Source organism: Euprymna scolopes, chromosome 36, assembly GCF_053919585.1.
Source record: "Euprymna scolopes isolate OS-2025 chromosome 36, ASM5391958v1, whole genome shotgun sequence".
In the NCBI taxonomy this organism is placed as follows: domain Eukaryota; kingdom Metazoa; phylum Mollusca; class Cephalopoda; order Sepiida; family Sepiolidae; genus Euprymna; species Euprymna scolopes.
In genome coordinates this window covers 74,882,356-74,909,855 of record NC_136517.1, presented here as the reverse complement: position 1 = coordinate 74,909,855, position 27,500 = coordinate 74,882,356, and the positions used below count along the sequence as shown (strand labels likewise).

The 27,500-nt window shown below is 35.1% G+C and overlaps 1 protein-coding gene across 1 annotated transcript in view; it reads left to right on the top strand.

The window, feature by feature from the left end:
• The window catches only part of LOC145260608 (venom allergen 5-like), a 192,226-nt gene that overhangs the window by 58,079 nt on the left and 106,647 nt on the right, over positions 1-27,500 (top strand). The gene's annotated exons all lie outside the window — the stretch shown is intronic.

Sequence of the window (27,500 nt, the reverse complement as noted above, 5' to 3'; positions counted from 1 at the left end):
GGACTGTATAGGGAGTTGAGCAGCGATATGTATGTTCACATTACAGTTAAACTTCTGCAGGTCAGTACAATCAAAGAAGCAAGAAACAGGGAGAGAATTCCATAGCCTATCAGTCCGAAAGAAGAAACTATTAGAACAGAAGGCTTTCCGGCATTAGGGGGCCTCAATAGTGAAGGGGTGAGATTTTGTTACTTGTCGAGTTAGTCGAGAGAACAAATTCTGGGAGTTCATTATGTTAGATAAGAAGGGCTGTCCCCTTCTCATGTAAGTAAGAAGACCGACTAGATAAGTGAAAATGATATTAGGAAAAGGCTAGAATCGAACCCTGTAGACAAGTGGATAATTGAAATCCTAGGAATGCAGTCCATTGTTAATTCTTTTAGAAATAACTAAATATTATTTATTTCGGGAAAAAGCGATTGCCCATTCTTTTAGAATAACTGGATATTAAATATGTCAGTTAAAAGAATGGACAATGCGATGTAAAAAATATTGTTTAAAAATAGGTTAGATATTAAACAATTAGAATTGGGAATTCTTTGTTTGCCAAAAGTGTGTTTGGACAGACATATGTAAATGAAAGATAGTCACATTGAGAACCACACTTCTGACGTCATAAACAAAGGCGATTTCTCAATATATGAATCGAAGGTCCGAAGTTAGAGAGGATCAGATAATCGGAGAGAAGACCACACACAGTGATAGAGTCAGTTGGAGATTGGGAGCCCCTTAGAGGCGTAGGGAGAAGAGTAGACTATGTAATCGAAAAAGCTTGAATTCCTGATATCACCAATCAGCCGGTTGAGGATGAAGAAATCATCAATAATTTTATAACTGTCATTACAACCGAAAAGGTAAATGTGTTTTGTATTCATCTATAAACGAACTCTTGTATAACCCCTTACAAATAATGTGCATCCTTCATAATAATAGTGAATCTCCCCTCCATTATATGTGTTAAGAATTGTTGCATCATATCTCCCAGTCTGTATTAATATGAGTCCCCTGCTATTAAAAAATTAGAGAACATTCCATTAAAGTACTTGTAAAATAACCACAGGGGGCAACATTGCGGTGATAGGACAGAGGTTTGAGTTTTGCTGATAGTGCGAGGTCTATTAGACTTGAGACTCATTTTTGGACCTTATGTAAAAGTGAGAAAATAGTGAGAGATGCACCAAATATGGCAACAATATTGTGGTTTTGTAGAGACATACGATACTTTCAGATGTGTGTAATTTTCTAGCATGGTAATGGTTGCCCACCTTCGTGGAAGCAGCCTTAGCGTTTCACTGGATACTTCCGTGATTGGCGAATATTATCAAACTTGAACGAACAAACCAAATTTATTACACGGCTTTTATTTGTGACTAGTGTGGGTGTCCGACGTTGCCCGAGATGTTTGGAGGTGTGAGAAAAAAGTGGTAGTAGGCAGGAAGGCAGGCTCGAACCCGTACTGTGAAGACGGCAAAGAACATGAAAAAAAACGTGATGTCTTTGCTGTTGCGTCCATCGCTAAACTGAAAATGGCAAAGGTTTAAATTAAGGCTAATCAATCGAAAAGGGAGGATGACTTTCGAAAATATCGGCGAAAAAATCGACCCCTCCTTGTAAAAAGTGTCCAGTTGAGGGTGAAGGAATTAATGTTTTTAGCCAATTTTTCGATATTTGTCGTCCGAAGGGTCGAGCTTCAAAATGATATTAATCTCGTGAAAATCCATCGCCTCTTTTAGTTTTAGACATACATACATACATACATACATTTAAACAGACAGATGATATTTATATTATAGAAGATTTGCGCGGAGGTCATAAAGGTCATAAAATACGCGTAAATATATTTTAATTCATTCAGATTTCATATTTATTATTACAGAGCCAATTTTATATTGAATATTATATTGTGCCTAATATATAGTAGCGATTTCAAAAGATGACTTGGATGCCATCAGCTAGAATCGAAACAAAAACATTTAGCAATCCAGACGTGTTCCCTACCAATATAGATAGCGAGAGAGATTGATAAGAAAGATTTAATATTAAATGACTTGAAAAAAATTAATTGAAATTGGGCATGCGCAGAAAGAAATGAAAATATGTCGGCAAGTTGAAATGAACATTTTGCATTTCAACTTGGTGACATATTTCTGTACGCGTTATTCATCCATCTAAGCATACATTTTGCTCGTTATAAATCATCCTTGATGTATTATTACTATTTCCTGTTAATTTCAGTGTTATGTAACCAGTAGTTTAAGAGTTTATTGGTTAAATATTTACACACAGACACATTGACAGACACATACACATACATCTATGGTTTTATTTATTTGTGAAGAAGTTATTTAACAGTAAAAATTATTGATTTTATCTTGTATTTAAATGTATTTTGCAATGTTATTTTGGTACTTCTACGCAATACGTACTGAAATTTACTTTACAATAACCCTAACATAACTAACAAAACCCCAACAAAACCCTAACATAACACTAACAAAACTCCAACATAACCCTAGCACAACTCTAATAAAACCCTAACAAACCCCAACATAACCCTTACATAACCATAAACTAACCTTAACTTAACCTCTTTAGAAAATATAGATGAATGACATCTAAAATATGTCACATGAAAAGTTGCAAAAATAATATAGGTATCCAAAAATTACGTAAAACTCAGAATTTAATCTTTTTTAGTTGATTAAAAAATAGTCTTCTGTCAAGTAACAGCCTTATTTTTTAAATTTGTATATTTCGGTAATTGTCAAAACTTGATTCGAATTTTTTTCCGTTATTAGTTGGAACTATTTACGTCAAAACTACGTCACGACTGCAAACATACGGATACCTATTCCTAAAAAGGACTCTTTTTTTTCTTCTTTTTTTTACATAGGCATCACCACATTATCAAGGCAAAGAGGCCACTCAAGGATAAGGGTTAAAGAGTGTACAGTAGAAATTGGACAATATAGTAATCATTAGTAATGAAAATTTGGTAAATTTGATAACTTATATGGAACGGCTCATCAAGAACTTATTTACGTTAGACTTGAACACAACCATATTGTAGTCATCCGGAAAGCAGGAAAACGGAAGACAATTCCACAGGCGTGCAGTTCTAAGAAAGAAGCTTTGTTCATGGAATCTACGTTTAGGTTTAGGCACAGATAAAGAGTGGGGGGAATTATTGATAGTGTTTACAGCTAGACGAGTGTTTCTTGTGAAAGTTTGGCGAGGGGGGACCATAGATTGAAGCTCAGTCGAACACTTTCCATAAAAATAACGATACATCAGAGACAAACTCGCAACATTTCTTCTGTGAGATAGAGGTTGCAAGGAGGAGAAAAGGACATCTCCTACGAGTCTATTTTGAACTCTATCAAGGCAGGACAAGTCCTTTCTAGCAGCTCTTGCCCATATGTGGCAACAGTATTCCATCCTTGGACGTACCTGGCTCTTATATAGATAGAGAATAGCATCAGCAGTGAGATATTTACCGGATCGATAGAAAGATCCCACCATTTTTCCAGCGGCCTTGGCAACAGATTAGATGTACGTGTTCAATTTAAGATCAGGAGTAATGGTCAAGCCCAGAAGCTCGTGTGTAGTTTTAGAACATAGTAAGAGAATCGGTTTTAAAAATTGATTTCTTTTTTTTTTTAGTGAGGAATTCGAATTAACGGATAACAGAAATGAATAAATAGTTCCATGCGTGCCATCTGGCTATTGCTGCATTCTACTTTGTCTCCTCATTAATTAAAATAGTGCGAATAACCCTGTTTGATTTTTTTTTTCGTTTCAAGAAGAAGACGGACACTTTAATAAAAACATCCACTTTAATTATTGGCCAAAACGTGGTGAGGCTACAAAAGCTATGGAAAGTAAGTAACTACTGAGGATACAGTTAAGAGGCTTAGCATTTCTATCCCGTCGCGGTTAACCACCTGACGAAGGCCAGAGGAATAGTTGGTCGAAACGTCGTGAAACAACAACTATGAAGATGAGGATAACAGTCCTCAAATAAATAAATAAAAATGTACAAATTACTCATTTAAAATAATTCCAATAATAAAATAATGTACCATTCGGTACGAACCCGATGCTGGCAAACCAGATAAGAACGAAAACTTGGATTTATAACACCAAAAGGCTCAACCTTGATCGCCCTTCGGGGCCCGTGGCGCAATGGATAAAGACGATGGATCTCTACAGTTCCAGGTGAGCATTGTCTGAAGATAGGGGTTTCAATCCTACTCAAAGTAGACCAGAGGATTAGTTGGCCAACACGCGGTAAAACGAAAACAACTATGGAAGGCAGTAATTACTGAAGATACAGTTAAGAGACTCAGCATTCCTATCGCGTTGCGGTTAACCACCTGACGAAGGCCAGAGGAATAGTTGTCCGAAACGTCGTGAAACAACAACTATGAAGATGGGGATAATAGTCCGTAAATAAATAAAAATATACAAATGACTCATCTCAAAGGATTCCAATAAAAAAAATTCTTTTTTTTTTTTTTTTAATATGTTCCATACATTTCCTTCTCGTTTCTCCTTAACTGCCATTTTTATTCCACGCTGCAAGAAGTGCAGCTAGTAAAGTTTACTGTTCGGTGTCCAAAATAAAAATGTTTAGACTAATTTCTGCGCAACTGATACGATGCATACACTCGCCTGAATTAATAAAACAAATAAAATCAATTCTAAGTCAATCAAATGCATTTTTCTGAATTTATAAAAATTGCCGTTTTTGAGCCACCCGGAATGCATAAAAAGTCATTTTTCTTTTTTTTCAATCGACAGTTTGAGCAAAAAAAAATCCCCCATATTTCTTCAAGCCCCTTCTCCTCTGCTCATCGGGCTTGGGGTAGCTATCTCAACACACGTACACAACGTATGAATGTTTCTTATTATCGTTTGCTCATAAAAAACACAGATGTATAAATTTGTTCATTTTAATATCTTTAACTTTTCTCACTGAACTTTCTTTCTACAATGAAAACAAATGTACATAAATTGTTATTAATTAGTTTTAATCAAATGCAATCTGTATAATTAAGTGAGGAAGTTTTGATTATGATTTTTCAGTTCACGGTCATTAAATTATCGACTCAGACTTCTTCGATATTTTTTTATTGCTTTTTTTTTCTTTCCAAACAAGGCACAGTGTCACTAAGTTGTAAAGGAGCGCTATTTGAGACCAGATTTGCAGGGATTCTATGTAGTTGGGCATTACACTTGAACGTCTGCATGTTGGTACAGTCAGGGAAGCATAGGTCCGGGGGGGATTCCAAAGTTTAGCAGTTCAAGGGAAGGAGCTATTTGAGTAGAAGATTTTACGGCATCTAAGGATCTCTATAGTGTAGGGGTGGGATTTTGCTGCTTGTTGGGTTTGTCGGGAGTGGAATATTTACGTTGAGGGGAAGCTAGTGCTTTGAGTCCGTCCGAGCACTTACCATTAAAATACTTGTAAAACAGGCACAGGGATGCCACATTTCGGCGATGGGGCAGAGGTTGGAGTTTGGCTGACAGTTCGGGACCTATTGGGTTGGCAACTCTCTTTTGAATTCTATATAAGAGCGACAGAGAATCCTCTGTCCTACAATGATAATAAAAATAAGAACAAACATCTTATGTTTTCATATCTATGTAAACTTCCATTTTAAACATGAATAAAATATCACTTTTGTGAATTTATGCTTTTGAATCCGTTATTGGTCCCCCCCCCCAACAAAATGAGGGCGGACCTGTAAATTCACCCTTGTCCGTTCGTCCGTTCATCTGTTCGTCTGTCCGCACTTTTCTCAATATCTACGCCTTGGAAGTTTTCGAAATTTTTTACAAACATTAAACATATAAATAAAAAAGTAACAGAACTGATTTTCCGGGAAAACTCCAGTTGCCCCACCCCTCCATTAGGGGTGGCTTTTCGGTATAAAATAGCTAAAATTGACACTTTTGTGCTTATTAAAAAAATTAATGCCTTGGATTTTTATAAAACTTTCTGAAAAGTTGTAAATAAATTATTTCTATATAATTTTATTTGTCTATACTCCGCGATAACTCTTGGATATGCCTCAAGGGCTCTTTTCGGGCTAATAAAAAATACTCCATTTTTGGGACTATTTTACTATATTTTTCCAAAATTTTCTGTGTATGTCTATTTAGCAGTTTTGCATGGTGCTGAACTCAATTTAAATATGTTAAGGCCTTGGGGACTTTTGGGGCTAAATGAGGGGGGGGGGGAGCAAATGATAGACTTAGTTATTTCTTTGTCTTTTTTTTTTGCATGGTGCAGAATGCGAATTTACCTATGTTAAGGCCTAAAACTGTACCGTTTGTTCATTTTCATCAGGACTTGACGTCCCACAGGGATTTGGGGGCTAAATGGGTGGGGGTGGGGGATGCTGAACTTAGTTTTTATGCCTCGTTCACTGTGCATTCACAGGGGACCATGCATGCTTCACTTGTTTTATTTGTGTTTATCATCCAACATTTCTTTACTCTCCCCAAAAGACTTCCTCCCAACTTAATCGGCATTAAATAACCCGAAAAGGGTTGATATGCCGTAAAACAAAAACAACCAACCAATCCTCCCAAATTGGAACCCTAAAAAGAACTTCCAAATGGGTAAATTATTTTGGAATCGTTTAGCAAACAGTACCAAAGTATTCAAGTTATGAATTGATTGAGCTGTAAGTGTAGCCTTGAATTCTTGCCGTCTCTTCACAATTTCAGTTGCTTAGAGATTTCGACCTGATAAATACCAGTCCGGAATCCGTTCTCGACAATCCGTCCGACGAGAACTTGTTATATCTTTTACTTTTTTTTTTTTATCCCAAACAAGGCATATTGACACTTGGAACGTAAGGGGCTATTATTTGGGATCGTATTTCGCAGGACACTCCGTAGGGAGTTGAACAGTGAAATGTCTATTCACATTACATTTAAACTTCTGCAGGTTAATACGGTCAGGAAAGTAGGAAACAGGGAAGGAATTCCAAAGTTTAGCAGTCTAGAAAAACTACCAGACCTCTTCACTGAATGGGTGGGATTTTGCTTCTAGGTGAATTTACGTGGAGGGGGTACAAGTGCAATGACTCTGTCTGATTATATTCTATTAATTTTTTTTACATGGGGATCACCACTTATCAAGGCCCGTAAGCCACTCGGGGATAAGGGTTATTTGGTGTACAATAATCAATGGGATAATATCGTAGTAATAGTTGGTATTGGAGATTTAATAAAGTGTCTTACTTAAGGGGGCGATTAATCAGGAATTTGTTTATGTTGGACTTGAAGACGTCCAAGTTATAGTCAGGTGGGAAACAGGCAAACGGAAGAGAACTCCACAGGCGTGCACTTCCCAGTAAAAAAGCTATGTTCATGGAATCTACGTTTTGATTTAGGCACAGGTAAAGAGTGGGGGAAATTACTGACAGTGGTTTTAGCTAGACGGGTGTTTATCATGAAGGATTGGCGAGGGGGGACCAGAGACTGGAGCCCGGACGAGCACTTGCCATGGGAATAACTATAAAACAAAGACAGGCTCGCAACGTCTCTTCTGTGGGAGAGAGGTTGCAGGGAAGAGAAGAGAAACCAGATACAGAGATGCCACATTATAGCGATGGGATAGGGAAGGGTTGGAGATATTAGTTCATAGTGTAGGGCGTATCAAATTGGATGCTCATTTTTGAACCGTGCCTTAGAGTGAGCTACCAGTGGTAGATGCACCAGCTCTTATGTGAACCATTTTGGCGAACTTGTATCTGTCGTGTTGAGTAGTCCTACGAAGTCCCCTTGCTTCTCCTTTGGATATGAAGTAAATTTATTGCATACTACTTCAGGCGCCCCGACTGGGGAATAGCAATGTGGCTGCCCAGGCAATTTAAAAAAAAACCCAGAGTGATTCTTCTTTAGGGACGCTGGTTTTACTCTCCCCACCTTCCGGTCTTGTGTCATATCTTCCTGTAGTCGGTTTGATTGTTTGTTTATGGCATATCAACTCCTTTTTGGTCATTCAGTGCTGAATACAGTTATTTTGGGAAAAGTTTTTTATGCTTCAAGCTCTTTATATTTTCGCATATTTATTTGTAGAGATTGCTTTGGTTGAGTAGGGAAGTAGGGGTGAAAAAAGGGGGAAGAAGGGGAGGGAGACTGTTGTTTCTGTTTTGGGCTTCGCAGAACATTACTTAGTTGTGCAAAGAGTTAAAAAAAAAAAAGGTGTTAATGTAGGTGCATTTGAACCAGGGATACATTTTCCGTCATCCTCATCTGGTGGCACGAGAACCTGTAGTTGGAAGAAAGTAAATATTAGCTTTTATTTCTTAAGATTTAATGCCATTAGTCTGAAGGTTGATGAAAATAACTGGTTCCCAACTTGTAGTGTTCTCACCCCCACCTCCTGAAGGTGCGAGACGATATTTGCGAGAAAAGTTTAAACAAACAAAAAGGGTAATTTTTTTATTTAATTATTTTAACTATTATCCTCATCTAGTTTTTGTTTTCACGACGTTTCAGCCAATTATTCCCATGGCCTTCGTCAGGTTAAGCGCGACGGGATAGGAATGTCCTTTATGCAGTGGATAGAGATGAGGAATAGCTACGATTCCAGGTGAGCATTGAACTAGAGGTAGCGGTTTCGATCCCACCCAAAGCCGGCCAGAGGATTAGTTGACCAAACCGTGGTGAGATGAAAACAGCTATTGAAGGCAGCAATTGCTGTGGATGTAATTGGAGGATTCGACATCCCTATCCCGTCGCGGTTAACCTGACGAAGGCCAGAGGTATAATTGGCCGAAACGTCGCGAAAACAAGAACTAGAAGATGAGTATAAAAGTCCAAATAATTAAAAATAAATGTATACAATTTACTTATCTCGAAAATAATTCCAAACTAATTCAATAAAAAGGGGCTATTGGCTATGTGTTATTGTTCTGTGTGCTTTTTTTTCTTTTAAAATGTACTAACTTCATGATGTTTTTTTTTTTCAGAATACCTAAATAAAACTTTACTAGTCGTTGTACTATATTGTATTCTTTATTGCCACTTAGCTATTACTGTTATTTCAAGTAAAATATTATTTTTAAAGGTTCATCCCAATATTAATTTATGATTTTTTTCTTTGTATAATAACGTTAACACACCTGTTCCCGTTTGATCACCGAAGTTAAGCAACGTTGAACCTGGTCAGTACTAAACAGATGACCATTTGAGACTTCCAGGTGTTGTGTGTGCTCTCCGCTTACATCAGCATCGTTTCCAGTCGTCCTGGACTTATCCTTGCCACTGGACCACAACAGTGCCGATTCAGGAGAGGCGTGGTTGCTGATTGCGCAACCCTTGCCTCACAATTACACGCGCAGCTGCTCCTACAGGGGTATTCTTTGTTTTTCGAGACTGAACAGAGGCATCGTTTTTTGTTTCTTGGCTATCTATGTAATTTTCCTTGCAAATTATATTAAAGGATAAAGTTATGATTTTCTTTTGATGAAATATTAGTCGAAATTCGCAAACCGTATCATTGAAAACAATATAAATTTTAGGGAGTGCGAGGTTTGAGGGAAATTTGTTGAGGACTGCGGACAACAAAAAAAAAAAGTTGGGAACCACTGATCTAGATAGTCTAAACTTTAACATTTAAATATTTTACTCATATAGGAATGCGTTTATTCAAATGTAGCAAAAAAAAAAAAAAAAAAAAAATCTGTAAATATGTATCAACGATTTTTTTTTCTTTCAAGTGCCCGGCATTTAACAAGTTTTCCCAAAAGAAATATTTGCTTGAAAAAATTATCATCACCAGGAGAAATATTAAAAAAACGTATATGAAAGAAATATGGACAGTGTTAACATTACATCGAGGGTGCGGTCGCTGATATTTGATGAGATGTACTTAAAAACTAATAAATAAATTAAATAATTAACACACACACATACATATATATATATATATATATATATATATATATATATATATATATATATATATATATATATATATATGACACTATTGCTGTACAAATTCGGCCTTTGTTCTAGCGTGGTAAGTAGCCATGCAGTCAGGGCGGCACCCGTATTAGGTATTATTAGACTCTTATTTATTTAAAATAACGGGTAAAAAGAATCTCATTTAAAAATTGAAAAAAAAAATGAAAAAAAAAAAAGACTTGACACATTCACATTAAAAAACGTCTCCAGTTTGTTTGGTTCCCCCCCCCCCATTTAAAACATGAGAAAGGCCTAGATAAATTCGAATTGCTTTTTGTTTATGAACTATGGTGTTTGTTCTTTTATCAGAAGTACAAACCGAAATTATAGTTCACATTAAATACTAGCAGGGACGCTCGGCGTTGCCCGATCATAAAATACGCTTAAATATGATATTCTAATTTACTCAGATTTCGTATTTATCATTATAGAGTCAATTATTTCATATTATATTGTACCAAATATATAGTCATGATTTCAAAAGTAAAAATAAAAAATGATTTGAGTGCCATCAGTTAGAATCGAAACCGAAACCAGAACACAACAAAACTTCATGATTGAAACTATGTCAATAAGTTCAGCAACGACTAAAGATTATTTGTACTCAATATGGTTAAACTGTGGAAAGAAATGTGAATTTTATTAAATACAATCTGGTTTCCATGACAACAATGTTTTTGAAAGACAAGATGCAATCAAGGGCGGTCGGACGGTCTACAGAGTTTTTTTTTTAATTATACTAGCAGGTCGCTCGGCTTTGCCCTTCGTGAGATACGCTTAAATATGATATTTTAATTTATACAGATTACGTATTTATTACCATACAGACAATTACTTACCGACTATTATATTTAACCTATATATATATATATATATATATATATATATATATATATATATATATATATGAAATGGATATCAAACCAAAACAAACAACTCTCATTCCTTCGCCTCTGAGTCACACCTATATACATATATTTACACACACACACACACACACACACACACACACACACACACACACACACATATATATATCTTGTTTTTAAAATATGATTGTCCACTGACACGTGTTTCGTCGTCTACGACTCGTCAGAGTGGCTGAATCTAGCGAGCTTCGAAATCTGGACCCCATGGTAAGAAGCTTAAATTCTTACTACTCGTTCAAATCGTACGACTGTTCGGATATATCGCGATTTACGTAGATGTTGTTTGTTTTTATTTTTGCGATACGTTTTTAATGAATTCAATTATTTTTATTTCTATTAAAGTATATTAAAATGAAAAAAGAATATAGATAGATTTCTATGAGTCGTTCTGTTTATAATTGTTTATTTTTGAAAAAAAAACTTCCAGCCATTGAATTATAAGTGGTTTGCCATACTTATAGGTAAATGTGCACTGAACAGACACCATAATGCTTATTATAGTTAAATTCAAATTTTGATATCTCTTTTTTAAATGAAATTGTTAGTTGAAAGTACAGAAAAGTTAAAAACACCCTCTCGATGTTAAGACTTGCTTTTTAAATAGAAAATGAAAATAAAATGTAACTTTTTTTCATTTATTTGAAACAAACATTCATGACCCATTGGGTCAAATATTTAATTTATATGTTAATAATAAAGTCAATAAAACTAATTAAAACAATGCGGGAATAAACGATGTTTAAAAAAAAGCCGAAAGTATTAACAATTGTTTATTTGGATAATTTAAACGCAAAAAAAACAACAAAAAAAACAATTTGGACTCTGAAAACGTACACAGTAAAACAATACGTTTTATTGTCGCGTTGATTATTTATTTGTAACGCAATTTTAAAAAAATCATATTTTCGGGTTTATTTATTTATGTTGGTAGTGTAGAAGAAAATGTATGTTAATAAGGTGTTTTAAAAATGGAGAAAAAGAAATAATCACCGTTCTGCAAAAGTAGCGATTTGTGTTTATTTGTTTACAGTGTTATGGGGTTATGTTTATGTACGCATGCGCAACCGGAAGTCGTAAACCGAGTGTGTGGTTACAACACCCGTTACAAAGTCATTTGAGCTTTATAATGATATATATATATATATATATATATATATATATATATATATATATATATATATATAAAGCTCTGTGTGTGTGTGTGTGTGTGTGTGTGGTCACGAATAGGCTCCTATATGGTTGACTATTTTAAAAAACTGATTACATATAATGATAGAAGATGTATCGAGACATTTAAATTGTGGGGTCTGCGTTCGCGCCTCATCCACAAAGTATGGAAATAAAAAATTTTAAAATTAAAAAAAAAAACGTTTACAAGTGTTTTTGATATAGATGTACATAAGAATACTTTGATAAGTATGTTTTAACTTAAATAGGGATGGTATAATAAAATTGTGGGGTCTGCATTCGCGCCTGGCCTCCATAGAATAGAAATAGGCACAAACTTTAATAAAGGCTTTTCATATCTATCTGCGTAAGTATACTTTGATAATTATGTTTCAGTTTGAAGAAATATGGTACAATAAAATTATGAGGTGTTCGTTCGCACCTGACCCCTATAGAATGGAAATATGCCACACAGTTTAACAAGGTTTTATAATATAGATCCACAGAATATTTTGATAAGTGTTTCAGTGTGAACAGGTATGGTATAATAAATTATGGGGTTTATCTATTTTATTTTTACTTTTATCATATTTTGGTTTGGTTTTGATATCTCCAAATTCGAAGCTATCTCTTTACAACCCTTCCTTTTCATAACCTATCATACTTTCATAAATCAGAGTCCATTTTCTGTAGGCTGTTTTTGAACCCAGTAAATGACAGGTACTTTTGCACCTGTCATCACCTTTTTAAAAGATGGCATAGTCCGATCGTCGAAGACAACATTCAAGCAAGCAAAAGAGATCTAAAAACAAAGGGTTATGACCACCACTTTCCTCGGAGTTGTCATCATGTGATTTATATCTTTGGGGGACTTCAAAACAAAAAAAGTTTATGCAAATAATCCTCACGATCTAGACAAACTAAATGAGAACTTTACCAACGCTATCAGGAGAATCATTAGAGAAGATCTACATGTAGTATCTGCAAACGTGCCGGGAAATGTATAGATGTCAACGGGAAATGTATAGATGTCAACGGGGAATGTATAGATGTCAACGGGGAATGTACAGATGTCAACGGGAAATGTATAGATGTCAACGGGAAATGTATAGATGTCAACGGGAAATGTATAGATGTCAACGGGGAATGTATAGATGTCAACGGGGAATGTATAGATGTCAACGGGAAATGTATAGATGTCAACGGGAAATGTATAGATGTCAACGGGAAATGTATAGATGTCAACGGGGAATGTATAGATGTCAACGGGGAATGTATAGATGTCAACGGGGAATGTATAGATGTCAACGGGAAATGTATAGATGTCAACGGGAAATGTATAGATGTCAACGGGGAATGTATAGATGTCAACGGGGAATGTATAGATGTCAACGGGGAATGTATAGATGTCAACGGGAAATGTATAGATGTCAACGGGAAATGTATAGATGTCAACGGGGAATGTATATATGTCAACGGGAAATGTGTAGATGTCAACGGGAAATGTATAGATGTCAACGGGGAATGTATAGATGTCAACGGGGAATGTATAGATGTCAACGGGAAATGTATAGATGTCAACGGGGAATGTATAGATGTCAACGGGGAATGTATAGATGTCAACGGGGAATGTATAGATGTCAACGGGAAATGTATAGATGTCAACGGGAAATGTATAGATGTCAACGGGGAATGTATATATGTCAACGGGAAATGTGTAGATGTCAACGGGAAATGTATAGATGTCAACGGGAAATGTATAGATGTCAACGGGAAATGTATAGATGTCAACGGGAAATGCATAGATGTCAACGGGGAGCACTTCTTTTATAACACTATAAGTAATGTAAACGATAAAAGAATGTTATTCCTGTCTATTACAGAGTGAGGTATAAATCCCAATTTATTCCAACAAAATAATTTATTACAAAACCCAATTATGAATGATAAGCAAATACTAAAGGAAAAATATGGCATAAGTATTATTCAAAATGTTTCCCTTAAGCCTTCCCTGTACTACAAAGTTGTTTAGGGAAATTATCTATAGCAGCACGCACAACATCTATTGGCATTTTCTGCAGCCATTTGTTCAATCTTATTTTAAAAGCTTCAATATTTTGACAAGGAGTAGAGCAGGCTTCACTCCCTAAGATTGATCACAAAGAATACTCAAGAGCGTTAAGGCCAGGTGATTAGGGAGGTCATTCTTCTTTGCTGATCCAGGAAGAACAGTTGTTTCTACACCACTGCTGTGTTACATGAGCAGTTTATCTAGTCGCACTATCTTGTTGGAGAGTCCAAGCTTCATTACCAAACACAGAATTATACCATGGGATTAGTGCACCTTCAAAAATATCCTCACTCTTGACCCCCTTGAGGGAGAAAAACAAGTAGAGATTTACCTCTTTCAAAAATGGCTGCTCAGACCATCACTAACCTTAACCCTAACCCTAACCATCACTGATGGTGGTTTCAGCGTTCTGAAAATCTTTCTTGCATTATCAGGTATTGTCTCACGACTTCTCACAAGGACTATCATTTTGATGCTTCTGGGACTTTTGAAGTAAGAATAACTTTTCATCCGTGAAGATGATGTTATTGAGTGTGCTTTCTCTGATACGGTTTAACAAGAGTCGACTTCTGGTGAGTCTCTCTGCAATTATGGATGCAGAGAGAAGCTGTCGTTTTTGGAGTTTATAGGATGATATCTGTAGATCACTTCGACATAACCTTTCGCATCGTCCTTGGTGATGTTTGTGTGTTGTTTGCCATTTCTCTCATGGATATTTTTTGATTTCGTCCGATTTTTTCCCTAATCTTTCCGATGAGTTTAGGTGTTTTTAAGGTGTGGGGGTGACCTGATCGTTGTCTATCTTTGACCAATGAAGTTTCCGCGTAACAATCAATTGTCATTTTTATGATCATTTTGTTGATTTTCAGGTTTTTCTCCAACTTAAATATTTCTGGTTGACCCAAGCCCTTCTCATGTTTCTCTATAATGAATCTTCTCTTCAATTCAACAGACATTCTTAAAAATTATTATCTTTTGCTTTTGAAAAATAAGAAACCATACATTACATTATCATATAATGACAATAAAATAGTAAATTAATTTTAATATTATCATGAAAAATAGTTCCAAAACTTTGTAACAGGACTTATGCCCCGCCCTGAACATTTTCTGGGCTGTATTTCTACGCCGCTTTCGTTAGATGACTACAACCATATCCGTGAAATACTATACTATAATTGCTGAATACTAAACAAACATAACGTCTCTTTTTATCTTAAGTAAAACGTCTTAGATGCAGCATGCATTCTTTAACTGCAATGATTCTTCTCCTAGTAAAATATTATTTTTAACAAATACTCTAATTCTTCACAAATAAAGAATGCCCAATCCTTAATATTTCCGATGATCTAAAAAAAAAAAAATAACTTTTTTAACCGTTCGTTATCACGGAATGAATGAAAATTATCTAGAAAATAATAACAATAGTTATTATTAACACATTTAACACATTTGAAAACAAAATTCAATTTCAATAAATTACGCCATTAAAATAGGAGTTCGATTATTTAACCCACAACCTCGCAACTGACCCTCATAAATTATATTAAATGTACGAATTATATAAAGTAATTATTGGCAATTAGATTTTTAAAACTCTTCGATAACTGCCCCAGTTTGAAAGAATTTCTCTTTTAACTTTTTTGGAACACAGAAGAAACGCCATTGAGCTAAAAACACATTACCTCCACGTTATATTTGAAGGCTTTAACTTTAAAACAATACATATTTGCATCACACGTTTGGAAAAAAGTATACTCAGTAATTTTTCTTTTTTTTTTTTAATTTTTAATTTTTTTTAAATTAATAAAATTTTTTAAAAAAATCAATAATTTAATAATTTAAGCCACTAATTTTTTTTTATTTGGCAATGCTTTTTCTCTTCAAGGTCACTCAAATAACTATATCATTGTTATTTATACGAGGCTTTGTTTTACTTATTTCTATTTAATGAAAATCTCCCCAGACAAGGCATGAAGCCAGTTGATGTAAGGCGCCAAAAAGAACAAAAGATGATTGGTTTAGTCTTGAAAATATCAAGGTAGGTAAGACGAAAACGGTGAGCAGAAAGAGAGTTACATACGCATGCAGTTCTTGGAAAGAAGTTAACAGCATAGGAAACTGTATTACAATTATGTATCAAAACGACAAATTATTGAAGACCACTAGATCAACGAGTCAAATGAGCTGAAACAAAGGAAGCAGGAAAGAGATCAAACAATTCTAAAGAACACATACCATAATAGTATTTTTTATAAAAAATAAGACTGAGATTAACAATATTACGTGTGTGAGAGAGAGGTTGAAGAGAATAAAATATGTAGTTCATCAAATTACATTATCAAAAACTCTCAAATGTGACAAGGATTCACCATCCAAAATATGACAACAATACTCCATACATGGTGTGAAAGTAGATTTGCAAAGATAGAAAATATCCTCATGTGTGAGAAATGTCTGGAGGGATTGAGAAAATCGACTTTATGAGAAGCAGAAAAAGCAATGTAACTAATCTATTTTGTTCCGATATATGGGATGTTTTTGGAAACAAACTTTGTTCATGGAAGTTCTGTTTGGTTTTGTTATATGATTGATAGAGAGTGAGTAAAAGAGAGAGAGAGAGAGAGAGTTATTTGTTATTGTTATAGGTAGGTGAGTTCTTGTGAATGTATTACAGGGGAATTGGAGTTCAGTCGAGCACCTGATGTGAGCATAACGATACGGTAGAGATAGAGAGAAAAGAGAGAGGGGGGTAACAACATCTCTTCTGACTGAAAAGGGTTGTAGGGATGAGAAGAGATCATATCCAACTAGATTGCGAAGCTGGTTCTATACTTTGTCAAGACAATAAAGTACTCCGAGCAACACCTTTCCAAATGTAGCAAGAGTACTCCCTCTTAAGATGTATCTAGCTCTAGAGGCAGATGATCTATGAGGTCGTACGTTTAATGCCTGCTATTTTTTTTATTTCACTCGAGTGAATTTGAGGAGATTGCTAATTGCATTGTTATGATGGCTTAACTTATGCATTCATGACTTGAAAGTTTCACCTTTCTGTTGTAGATATTGACGGTGTTAGACTCTAAGAAAGAAATACCTGTCGTGGACGTGCGTCAGAGCAGATATATGTCATTGAATTCCTCAATGCAGAAAAAAATTGAAGCGATAAACATTCACTGGCGCCTGTTAGAACGTGAAGCCGATATATTTGATGAGTTGATGTCATGTACAGTTAGGAGACGGGTTCATCGATTTCAGAGTGATGACAGATATATGAGTGAGAAAAGCGCGCTTCATACTTTTACGACCGAGGCATCAAAAAAGGCTGACAAAAGTTCATTGAGAATGGGGGTGCATATGTAGAAAAATAAATTCTGAAGCACGAAAGGGCGCCTGTTTTAATGGTACCGCTCCCGTTTTCGTAGATCTTCAACGCTTTAGTTTTTTAGTTAATAAAAACTAGGCCTTACTTTTGGAACGCCCCTCGTATAAATGAACAGTTTGTTTATGCGTTACTATTCTCCTGAGTTATGCTGTAGACTAATCCAAATAAAATGCTTCGATCAGCCATGCATAAAGTTTATTTAATCGAAAAACTGTCCACAATATGGTGCATCATTAGACGAGCTGCGCTATTAAACACAGTCAATGTAATCCTTTCGTTGAAGCAATTCAACAATTTCCATTTGGACGATACTTCTCATCCTCCTCCTCTTCTTATTATCATTATTATCATTATTATCATTAATAATAATAATAATAATAATAATAATAATAATAATAATAATAATAATAATAATAATAACAACAACAACAACAGCAAGTGAAGCATGCATGGCATAAAAATGACTAAGTTCAGCATTTTCCCCCTATTTAACCCCAAAGTTCCCAGGGAACGTCAAATCCTAGTGAAAATGAACAAACGGTGCAGTTTTAAGCCTTAACATATGTAAATTTAAGTTCTGCACCATGCAAAAAAAGAAATGACTAAGTCCACCATTCCCCCCCACCATTTAGCCTCAAAAGTTCCCAAGGCCGTAACATATTTAAATTTGAATTCAACACCATGCAAAACTGCTAAATAGATATTCACAGAAAATTTTGGACGAACATGGTAAAATAGTCCCCAAAATGGAGTGTTTTTATTAATCCTAAAAGAGCCCCTGGGGCACACCCAAGAGTTAACGCGAAGTATAGACAAACAAAATTATATAGAAATCAGTTAGTTACAACTTTTCAAAAAGTTTTATAAAAATCTAAGGCATAAATTTTTTTTTAATAAGCACAAAAGTGTCGATCTTAGCCATTTAAACCCGAAAGGCACCCCTAGGGGAGAAATCGGAGTTTTCCCGGAAAATCAGTTCTGTTACTTTTTTTACTCATATCATGTTTAATGTTTGTGCAAAATTTCCAAAAATTCCAAAGCGTAGTTATTGAGAAAAGCGCGGACAGACGAACGGACAAGGGTACATTTACAGGTCCCACCCCCCTTTTTTCGGGGGACCAAAAATGTCTTACGAAAATGAACATATTTTTATTAAATGGAGTGTTCACACATGTCATCAGTGATTACTCATTGGCAATAACCGGTAAACTGATTTGGCAAATGAACTGTTCAGTTGTCGCTTGCCGAAGTTGCAAAATGCTGAAAATAAAAACGTACAGAAAATACACAAGACAGCGAGATAAAGGATAAAAAGGTGTATTAGATTAAACAATAACCAAGAAAAGTCTTTGCAAAAGTAATTGTGTTTTATCGTTACTTCCATGGCAGGTGCTCGTCTGAGCTCCAATCCCTGGTCCCCCCTCGCCGATCTTTCACAAAAAACACCCGTCTAGCTGAAAACACTGTCAAAATTTTTCCCCACTCTTTATCTGTGCCAAAACCAAAACGTAGATTCCATGAACAAACCTTCTTTCTTAGAAGTGCACGCCTGTGGAACTCTGTTTCGTCTACCTGTTTCCCGCCTGACTACAACTTGGATGTCTTCAACAAATAAACAAATTCCTGATGAACCGCCCCCTCCCTAAGTAAGACACTTTATCAAATCTCAACATTAACGTACTGTACACGCAATGACCCTTATCCCCGAGCGACTTCCGGGCCTTGATAAGTGGTGACCACCTCGTAAAAAAAAAATGTCCAATAATAAAAAAGGGTTATTTAACGTTCAAGAAAATAGACGACCGTTCGAATGTCAGATTTAAGTAATCACATTTATATTAAGAGGAAGCTTCTTTATTTGTTGACTGATTGCGATCTCATTTGGCAAAGAGGAAAATATGGATTTTTTTTTTTTTACATTAAACCAATTGTCTGTTAATTAGTCAAAAAGAATCGTCTTAGGCTTTCTTTTTTTTTTTTTTTTTTTTTTTTTTTTTTTAGAATGTGAAGAGTGGACAAAAAGATAATTATTTATGACAAATACACTCTTTTTTATATATACCAGTGATGTTCCTCAGAATCTCAGTAGCAACAATTTTCCACAGATTACCGGTACCGGAAGTTCTTTCGGCAGCCAGAGGCAAATCGTAATGCAAAATTTGTTTGTTATAAAAAAATATATAAAAGTATTATTTTATTATTTGCGTCGTGTGCGTGCGCCCAAGCTAGAGACGGAGAGAGTGGGCAGTAGAGGGGCGGATTCAACAGTTAGCTCGTCTAACGTTGACTGCTGGCTGCTTTCTGTCTTCCCTTCTGGTATATACATATGACCTGTTTTCTAATAAGTGTTCCAACCGTGGCAGCCAGCGACATGAGTTTTGACAGCTTGACTCCCAATCGTTCAATGCGTTTTGCCTACCGATTGGCATGTGTGTGTATGTGTGTGTGTGCACAGTTTCAACACGCGACGAAATAACTTTGATAAATATTCATTTTCGCTCCAGACAAGGCATGACGCCACTTGATGAACTAGCAAAAACAAAAGATAATTATCACAAATACATATAAGTCTTAGTCTTGAAAAGACCGAAGCTACAAATAAGAAGGAAACAGTCAACAGGAAAAGAGTTTCAGAAGCCTGCAGTTCTTGGAAAGACGCTATTGGAATGTGAAGCTGCATTACAAGGTATGGGATATCAACACAGATGGAGACTACTTGACCAACGGATAAAACGAGCTGGAAAAAAGGAAGCAGGGAATAGATCAGACAATTTTGAAGAACACATGACATAATAGTATTTATAGAAAAGACTGAGACTAGCAACATCAGGTCTATAGGTTGCAGAGAAGAAGGGGTGAGTCAAATCAAATTGAAACATTTCTACACTCTATCAAGAACCCTGAAATGGGACAGAGATTCATCAACTAAAGTATGATAAGTGTACTCCATACATAGTCGGATATTAGAATTAAGATAAAACCAGACACATGTTCTATTGTAGCTTAGTCCTTACATGCCGACACTGGAGACCCACACGTTGTATTCAGATAATCGCAAGGAAAAAAAAGACAATGAAAGAATTAGAATCAGATTAAAAAAAAATTAAGACAACATACATTTATTTACAAAATAACACTTTGTTTCTTGTTCAAAAGTCTTCTCGTAAGCCACTGTGTTTAACAAGACTCTGTCTTTGTCCCGCTATGTTTAGGACACGCCTTTCCCCGTCTCTCAGACCACGTGTGTAACACGTCTAGTTCTGTCCTTCTGGGGCCAAGTTTTTCTTTTTATGTTTTTCTTTCCTTCTTCCTCGCTATGGCGTCACCTCGCACACGGCTCGGTCATTTGCATACGTTGGCTGTTGCTACTGCTGCTGTCATACGCGCGTTTGCACTTTCTTATACTATCCCAGCATGGTTGCATCTCTGCACTTGTTTTACAAATACTGGACGGAATGTGCCACTTTCGACATAAATAACACCAATCGACCTGACAATCAGCAAATTATTTATTATATTTTGTTTATTACATTTTGTTTATTATTTTTCATTTTTATTTATTATTCTTTGTTTATTATTTTTGTATATTTTTGTTTATTATTTTTGTATATTATTTTTTTGTTTATTATACTACAAGATCAGGTATGCTATTTCGATTCGATCTCACATTCATTTCGGCCTTCTGAAGATTTACGTTTTTCAGTTACCTTCAGAATCCTCTTACTTCAAATGCATTATGCGCATTAGCAAAAATGGCAAGATGTCCGTCGTTTGTCGCTCAATATAGCACAGACGAAAAGGCGAATAATTCGTCTCTGCAGTCGAAACGTTTATTTGTAATGTTGCGAAACGTCAATTTTTAATGTTGCAAAACGTTAATTTGTAATGTTGCAAAACGTTAATTTGTAATGTTGCAAAACGTTAATTTTTTAATGTTGCAAAACTATATTTTTAATGTTGCAAAACGATATTTTTTAATGTTGCAAAACGTTAAATTTTTAATGTTGCAAAACGTTAAATTTTTAATGTTGCGAAACGATATTCTTTAATGTTGCAAAACGTTAATTTGTAAATGTTGCAAAACGTTAATTTGTAAATGTTGCAAAACGTTAATTTTTAATGTTGCAAAACGTTAATTTTTAATGTTGCAAAACATTTATTTGTTAATGTTGCAAAACGTTAATTTGTAAATGTTGCAAAACGTCAATTTTTGATGTTGCAAAACGATAATTTGTAATGTTGCAAAACGATAATTTGTAATGTTGCAAAATGATAATTTGTAATGTTGCAAAACATTTGTAATGTTGCAAAACGTTAATTTGTAATGTTGCAAAACGATAATGTGTAATGTTGCAAAACGATAATTTGTAATGTTGCAAAACATTTATTTGTAAATGTTGTAAAACGTTAATTTGTAAATGTTGCAAAACGTTAATTTGTAATGTTGCAAAATGATAATTGGTAATGTTGCAAAACATTTGCAATGTTGTAAAACATTTATTTGTAATGTTGCAAAACATTTATTTGTAATGTTGTAAAACATTTATTTGTAAATGTTGCAAAACGATAATTTGTAATCTTGCAAAACGTTAATTTGTAAATGTTGCAAAATGATAATTTGTAATGTTACAAAACGTTAATTTTTTTTTTGTCCCATAATCATAACATACACATGTGTAATAACAATGTATGGCACTCGTATGCTTTTAATAACCCCCCCCCCAATATCTCCCTTTCATGCTTTTATTCTCTCTGCTTCATTTTTTACTTCTGTTTTCGCAAGAGCGGAGAATTGCTAGCAACAGTAGTCGCTGAAGCGACGTGATCGCTACGGCAATCAGTCATAAAAAACGTCGCTCAGCTCCTTACGTTTTTTTCTAATGATTTTGAACACCAGTAAATTCATCATAACTTATGTTTTACTGAACGAAAAATTTTTTTTTTCTTTCACAATATAGTTGAGAAGATGATTTATAAATTGTAATAAGTGTTTGAAATTTGGTCGAAAATGAGTGGGCGGTGAAGCTTTAAAGCAGTTCTAAATGACTAAAACTTGGTCTTTTGGTCAAGATCAAAGTGTAGTATCTGTTCCGGCAGATACTGCAGGCTATGACTAGCAAAGACCAGATGTGGGGGCAACCCCACATGCCTGACCTTTAACCAGCTCCCATTTCCCACCTCTCGGGAGCTGGTCCCCCCTTTCCCTTCCCCCTCCCTTCACTCCTCACATTAAAAATTGGCCTTGTGCCTAATTTGCTCGGTGGGGGAGCAAATAAATACCATCTGTTCTTCAGATGCTGCACTTCATTTTCTTGTTCTCTTTCGGTGGAGGAGAAATCCTTCACGACTGAGACAATTTTTATTTTTGTACCTTTTCTCCGCGTTAAAAAACGACCCTGGTGTCCAACTCTGTCCCGTGGGGAGGCATAGTAAATAAGCTAAATGACTAAAACTGACACTTAAATATATATTCAAACACGGTAGTGTTTGAATGATAGAACTAGACGTAAATGTAAATCGGCTGCTCGAAGTTGCTAAGGTCAGAAACGGTATTAAGAGAAAAAAGAAGAAAAAAAAGAAGAAGAAGAAGAGGGAGAGAGAGTTTGTGCGTGTGCATGTGTGTGCGTGTGTGTGCGCGTGCGTGTATGTGTGTGGTTGGCTATATCAGAAGAAAAACAAAACTTTTCTATCGGTTTGTCAAGTTTATATGATACAAAAGGACCATAAATATGTTCTTTATTATTCTTTCAAGAATAAAATTTAAAACAGTTTCTTTTGACTGTACGAAAAAATTTTTTTGAAAAACGAATAAAAAAATTTTTTTTAATAGAAATTATTTTCCTCGTGGAATTAGGCGTCACATTGAAAAGAAACCCCGGGGGGATGCAGTTTGTCCTTGATTGGATTAAGTAATAATAAAAGTTTAATTGTAATATTCCTTTCAAGTCTCAAGTAAGCAACCGTGACTCTAAAAGTTGTGGTTGTGTTATGTTAAAACGTCGGTTCTTGTCAGATCACCAAAGATAAGCAATGTTGATATTGATCAGTACTTAAATGGGTGACCAATCGGAAACATCATGTCCAGAAAGTTTTAAAGTGTAAGTATAAAGTTACTTTTTTTAACATCCTTGGAAAAGGTATGAGTCGCTTTTCCCCTCAACTTCCTCCCCCTTTTTATTTTCTCCGTTATGGCTCCAATAGTAGAGTAAATCGGATTATCAATCCTTGCTAGAGAAACTAATTTAAATGAGAATGAAACCTCTGAAACAGGATCAGTCAGTTTCTGCTTATCTAAGCAGAGTTTTCAATGAACTTAAATAATACCAGATCAGAAGAGCGACTGGTGTTTGTACAACCTTTGCTTTGCTATAAACTAGAGGAGGACGATTCCAAATGTTTCCCGATTCCGATACACTTATCGATTTCGTTGTGAATTGCCGATTCTGATATAATTCCCGATTGTGATTCATTTAAAAATTCTTAGAAATACAGTGACAAATATATTTGACCAAAAACATAACCCGTACCTTGGCATAGGTAAACAAAAACGTTCTAAAAACAACTTCCGCCTTCGTAATAAATTTGCATCGTATTTAGATGATTTTATGATTTGAATTTTATTGGTCCCTTAAAGTTATTTTCATTAGTAATAGAACATTAAATTTAAAACAAAATTATTTTTACATAATTCGTAACTGGAAATTAAGCTAAATTTTAAACAATAAAAAAAAACTTTAGCTTAATTTCAGATACACCTGCTGTGTTGCGGGATGTGTATATCGGGGACAACACACAAGGGGCTACACAGAACGGGCACAGATACCGACATTTATAATAGACTAGCCTGGGTGCGCGGCGGTGCCCGGGTGTTTGGAGGTGTGTGTTAAGCAAAAAAAAAAAAAAGTGGTAGTAGGCAGGCAGGCTCGAACCCGTATCGTGAAGGAGGAAAAGAAAGTGAAAAAAAGTGGCGAATGTTTAAATTAAGGCTAGTCAATCGAAAAAAGCTGACTTTAGAAAATATTGGCGAAAAAAGCGATCCTCTTTGTAAAAAAAAGTGCCTAGTTGAGGGTGAAACAATTAATGTTTAAAGCCAACCTTTCGATATTTGTCGTCAGAAGGGTCGAGCTTCAAAACGATACCGATCTCGTGAAAATCCGTCGCCTATGTCGAAAGTGTTAGGCAGACATACAAACATGCATACATACATACATACATTTAAACAGACAGGTGAGATTTATATTATAGAAACTGGTTCACATATATTATAATAGGACCTTGATATGAAGAGAGACGTAGTTCTTTTAACACATAGAAGATGGATACATTATTGAGGGGGGAAGATTCAGTTACACTTTGGAAGGGGCTTAATGCAATGTTCATTTACAAGACGAATCACAAAAACACATTACCTTTCGGTCGAAATAATGACGAAGACAAGGCTTACAAATTACATAATGATATTTATTCTTTCCAGCTGGGTGAGATGATCAGGGATTGGATTGCCTCGTAGAATTACATTGTCTTGTCTTCCTTTAAGGTTCGCTTCCAAGAGGAGTCCGGCTAACTCACTCCTCCGACTCTAACTGTCAACTCAACTCCCCTTTGGACTTCTTCTTCTGACTGACTCCTAACTTCTGAATATATTGTAACCCATCTTTCGTTGTGACGTCAGAATCGTGCTCAAACACCTGAATATTTTTTTTCATATGGGTTTTACATCTATAATATAATCTCACCTGTCTGTTTAAATGTATGTATGTATGTATGTATGCATGTATGTATGTTTCGCACAACTTTCGACTGAAGCGACGGATTTTCACAAGATTGGTATCATTTTTGAAGCTCGGCTATTTGGATGACAAATATCGAAAAATTGGCCAAATCATTCATTCCTTCACCCTCACTTTTCTACAGGGAGAGGTCGCTTTTTTTCGATGATAATTTCAGAACTAGTCGCTTCTTTTCGATTGTCTTGCCTTAATTTAAACCTACACCACTTCCGGTTTGGCGATAGGCACAGTAGCTAACGTGTCACTTTTTACTTTCTTTTCTCCCTTCGCGGTACAGGTTCGAGCCTGCCTGCCTACTAGCACTTTTTTTTATTTTGTGCTCAACACAGTATTACATACATTTCCAACATGCCTTTTGGCAACACAAAGAAATTCCTAAATTGATTTACATTGTCCTAACTCTGACCCAATTAGTTGTATCGTTATTTCTAACACAATGGACAATTCTCCACATTCCTAGAATTGCATCTAAATTGCAAAATGTATTCTTTTAAACTTCTGATTACTGAGTTCGATTCTAGCCTTTTCCTTTAATAAATATTATTTTCAAACTTATTTACTTTGTTTCTCGAATTACCGGAATCTGTTCCCTTCCATATACAACACAAAGAACAGTTCCGGTATTTTTCGATTTCTGATTCCATTTCCGATCAATTATCACATTACTTCTATACCGACCCCAGATCAGCACTCACTCTAGGTGGATTGAACTGACTTCCTCTGAAGGAGGAAGTTTTATTGGAATATCAAATAGCAGTCCTCAGTCGCTTGTATCAATAGCACTATAAACTCGGCATCGAACAATTTCAGTGTGTATGCACCTCCTCGCCATCTAGAAAGAGGTCAGCCAATACAACTATTACACCAGAAGAGAGTTTTGTTTTTCTTAAAGTTCACTTTTTCATTCATATTTGTGTGCTCCACTTTAAGCCGGTGCTTATTAAATGAGGCTGAGCTTCTTAGTACATATGTATTATATCGGAAGTGACATATTTCACACAATTATTTTTTCTATAAGTAGTCAAAGAATAACGTTATCATACGCCCATCCTGCAGCCACGCCGGAACTTCAGAAAGGACAGGCTTCTATGCAGTGTGGCATGGAACGGGAAATAACCGCCCCCCCCCTGGGAAAAGTGGATTCATATGTATCTGGAAAATACGGGTTCGAATTAAAGATCCATTCTTGACAATTGTCTTATATAGCCCACAAGATAAAGGTCTGAAAATGCAAATAGACTACAAATAACTGTTACCAAACGCAAGAAAATTTTACGTGTATATTATAAAATTTATTATTTATGCATTTGTTGTCGTCACTTTTGGTTAGCTTAGCCAGCGTGCTTTTCAAGATGGACGACAATTTTGCCTGGACATAGTCCGGTATAGTGCAAGAAAGTGAAATAAAGAACTTAAAAGAATTTCAGTGCGTTAAAAATGTACAGATCGGTCGAAAACCGATATTTGACTGAATGATGATAGTTATTATTTGTATTTTTTTATAATTGTCTTTCATTTTTCAATTGTTAAACATAAGACAGCGATCTTTTACATCAAGTAAAGAAATGACGCTATTTTTTATTAGTCTTCTAGGAAATTATACAAAATCTATAAAAATAAAAACTTTTACATCAAGTAAAGAAATGACGCCATTTTTTATTAGTCTTCTAGGAAATTATACAAAATCTATAAAAATAAAAACTTTTACATCAAGTAAAGAAATGACGCCATTTTTTATTAGTCTTCTAGGAAATTATACAAAATCTATAAAAATAAAAACTTTTACATCAAGAAAAGAAATGACGCCATTTTTTATTAGTCTTCTAGGAAATTATACAAAATCTATAAAAATAAAAACTTTTACATCAAGAAAAGAAATGACGCCATTTTTTATTAGTCTTCTAGGAAATTATACAAAATCTATAAAAATAAAAACTTTTACATCAAGAAAAGAAATGACGCCATTTTTTATTAGTCTTCTAGGAAATTATATAAATTCTATAAAAATAAAAACTTTTACATCAAGTAAAGAAATGACGCCATTTTTTATTAGTCTTCTAGGAAATTATATAAAATCTGTCAAAATAAAAACTTTTTAAAAATTCCGAAAATGAAAACTACACATATCGATAAAGGATAACATTTTCTGTGTTTGGTTGAAACTTAGT